The 3,812-nt window shown below is 44.9% G+C and overlaps 1 pseudogene; it reads left to right on the forward strand.

The window, feature by feature from the left end:
- The window catches only part of LOC127533267 (spectrin beta chain, non-erythrocytic 1-like), a 3,803-nt pseudogene extending 220 nt beyond the window's left edge, over positions 1-3,583 (forward strand).
- The last annotated feature ends 229 nt before the right edge of the window (positions 3,584-3,812 follow it).

Raw genomic sequence — 3,812 nt, forward strand, 5'->3', positions numbered from 1 at the left:
GTCCAGGACGGCGTGGACGGCGGCGGTTTGGTGAACGGTGTCGCTGAGCGCAGCTCCAAGGAGCCAAGCCCCGCCCCCTCGCCTACCACCGGCAGGAAGAGTAAGAGCAGCCAATCATCGACGCTGCCAGCCAAGAACCAGGAAACGGCGTCGCAGCTGGAGGCGCTGCTGCACCGCAAGCACGAGTGGGAGGGGCCTAACAAGAAGGCGTCCAACAGGTAAGTCAGACATCCTGCTAACGGGACGCCGCCCTGCTGTCCCTGCATCATGTGACCCCGCTGCTCTCTGATTGGCAGGTCGTGGCACAACGTGTACTGTGTCATCAACAACCAGAAATGTGCTTTACAAGGACAGCAAAAGCGGCCAATCAGGCGTCCCGTACCACAACGAGCTGCCAATCAGCCTGAAGGACGCCACCTGTGACGTGGCGTCGGACTACAGAGAAGAAAACACGTCTTCAAGCTCCGGTAACCAAACTTTATTTGTGGACCTGAAGCTTAGTTCTATTAATATTTGAATGAATTCTGAGGATTTCATGTTTTCAGACCTGAAAAATTGTCTATTTAATCCTTAAACAACTATTAAAGGTTAGTATCTCCAGAAATAAAAATACCAGATAAGAAATGTGGTGAGAACAGGCAGAACAGCTTCATCAGATCAGAATCCTTGAATGGATCCAACAGAGAACACAGTTCAATTATTGGACTTAGAAGATGGAAAAAAGTACAAACACCAGTCCAGGCTGGTCTAGGGTCTCCATAGAGTTCCTGTAAGTGTTTATATCTATGGATGGATCCATATTTCTACTGAAATACAGTCGTTGGTCGACGTGTCACCAACTGTTGAAGATCTAACAGCAGTAGAAACTGATGGGTTAAGTCTGACCAGACAAGGCTCCAGTTTTAGATGTTCAGACTAAATGTTGGCGTGGACTGGTTGAACTTTGACTTCAGAGGTTCATGTTGGTCCAAACAGATCTGTCTTTTCAGATACACAAATTTCCTCTTTGACAGGTTCTTTCGGGCTCCTTCAGACTGTTTACCAGATAAACTCTGAAATAATCTGATGCTTCCTGTTCACTGTTTCTCTCTTTTCTGTTTCAGAGTCGCTGATGGAAACGAGTATCTGTTCCAAGCCAAAGATGAAGTGAGTATGATTCTTTTCTTAGATGAGGTTTTATTTACCCATGAAAGGGTTCAAACTGCACAAAGAATAAGTCATCCAGGTTGTAGAAACCAACTGCTCTTCTCTGGTAGGTTCTGGAAGATGTTTATTGAGTCTGTAGTTCGTCTCTGAGGATGAGAGGTGAAACATCTTCCAGAACCTACCAGAGAAGTCCAGTTGGTCTCGATGAAAATAAAAAGTAAATAGATGAGAATAATAAGAAAACTAGAGAGTAAGTTTACTGATAAAAATTCTGATTGCTGAAAACCACCAAACCGAAGCTGAAGACGAAAGCAGAGACTGAAACATCTGAATCTACTTACCTCAACCCTAAAACATCTGAATCTACTTACCTCAACCCTAAAACATCTGAATCTACTTACCTCAACCCTAAAACATCTGAATCTACTTACCTCAACCCTTCCAGATGTTCTGAAGTTCTGGATGCTGTGAATTAGTTTCACTTTTGGGTGAAGATCGAGAAAAGAAATTTAAAAAGAATTCCACACAATATTCACGCTAATGTTTGTTCTGTTCAGCTGAGATATGAGCCCAGACGTTTTTAATCCTCATTGTGCCACCACATGGTGGTGCCATTAAAGGTGGAAAGTACTTAGCAGAACGGTGCTGACTGTAGCTGCTGTCGCCACCTGCAGGAGGAGATGAGCACCTGGATCCAGGCCATCCTGAACGCCACTGACGTTCAGGGCAGTCACCCCGGCACGCCCGCCTCTGGGCGCGCTCAGACGCTGCCGGCCGCCGTCACGCTCACCAGCGAGTCAAGTCCCGGCAAGAGAGAGAAGGACAAAGAGAAGGACAAAGAGAAACGCTTCAGCCTGTTCAGCAAGAAGAAACAGTAGAACGTCAGTAGAACATCAGACTCAGCACTTTGGTGAAACGACGCTCTGAAACATTTTGCTTCTTTGTAAACATCTCATCACAGCTGGAACCTTCAGAACTGGAACCTGCTTCAGAGCGGCGGTTTTTGCTGCATTCAGCGACTCGCAGGTCAAACCTCTGACAGGAAGCTGTCAGAACTTTCTCAGCCGCAACTTCCTGTTTGACAAACAGCCTTCAGTGAGGCTCCAGGAACATGAAACACAAGTTCAAATTTATTTCAGTGAAATTAAGTTTTTTTTTTTTTTACCATAGTGAGGTTTTAAGATGAACAAAAGAAGCACACCTGGTGGTGACATCACTCTGATGTCACTACTGTACAGCCAATGAGAGAAGCTGACAGCTGAGAAAGTTCAAGCGAGGAGCTGAACGCTGTAAAAGTTTCACCAAAGTGCGACGTTAGATTGTTTCTTTTATTTTTCTTAATGCAGTTTGTTTTTTTCTTATTTTCGATGTTTGTTTTCTCCGTGTGGTTAATGTGTCATTGTGACATCATAGGATGCCGTGAAAACGTTTCACGTGTCATTTTATGGCGTTAAAATGACACGTGAAACGGGCGAGTTCAGCCTCTATGACGACACGCAGACTGACTTGGCGTGTTGCTACACGTGTTCGTGGTGTTCGGTGGTTGGTCATGTGATGTGATATAAACACGGCTCATCGTCGTGGAAACCGGCTGGTTGGTTCTGATGATGAAAGCTGCAACATCACAACAGAACCTGCTCTGACTTGGTGATTGGTGACATCACAGCTCCTCGGTGACATCATCGGTGACCACACTTTTTATTATGTCGTTGTTTCTTTTTTATTTCCTGTTTTTCTACCAGCTCTGAGTTGTTTGTTTAGTTCTGAGTCTTAAGAGACGACCTGCGTTCTTCTGCCGCTGACAAATTGGACCAACAGTGCATTTAGTTTTATTGTTATTTCTACTTTTATTTTTTACATTTTTTTTACTTCTGCTGCTCTGCAACCGTCTTGTGTTGGTTGAAATCAACCAATCACCTTTGAGGAGGTGTATGATGTAGAAACGTCCACTTGCATGCTTCCTCAGAGCGTCGCCTGAAAACTCACCCCAAACTAAAACTCTTGTTTTCTAAACCTTTTCTCGGTTTTCTTCGGTTGGAGGTGTAGCTCGCTGTGTACAGACAGGAAGTGGTCCTGCAGACAGGAAGTGGTCCTGCAGACAGGAAGTGGTCCTGCAGACAGGAAGTGGTCCTGCAGACAGGAAGTGGTCCTGCAGACCGATGAAGGTCGCTTGCTTGCCGTCGCTCAGATTTTCTGCTCTTTGATACTCGTGTTGCTCCGTCACTGTATATCTATCGTACTGAACATGTATGGAAGTTAACGCCATCTTACTGCACAATCAGAACTGCATCTATAGGAATGAAGAAGAAGCTGTCTGAGGCTGAATATTTAAACAGAAGTTAGATCATAAAAGCTTTCCTCATGTATGAACCTGCACCTGTAGACTCTAAAGCTCTCTGTCCGATCTGTGCGATGTCATTAAAGCTTTTAAACTTCACGCTCCGGCTTCCTGTCCTCGTTTAAAGAACATTAAAATGTATGAAATTAACCAGGTGGTTGTTGACTTGTTTACTTGGTCACAAACTGGACCGTGATGACATCAGCGGTGCAACCAGGTGACGGTTAGGTAAACTGTTGCTCTTTTACTACGACGCCTGAAACACCTGCAACATCTGGACACACCTTCACCTGAACAACAGCAGACTGGATGAGGTACAATTTGTCAC

This window comes from Acanthochromis polyacanthus, chromosome 3, assembly GCF_021347895.1.
Source record: "Acanthochromis polyacanthus isolate Apoly-LR-REF ecotype Palm Island chromosome 3, KAUST_Apoly_ChrSc, whole genome shotgun sequence".
Classification (NCBI taxonomy): Eukaryota; Metazoa; Chordata; class Actinopteri; family Pomacentridae; genus Acanthochromis; species Acanthochromis polyacanthus.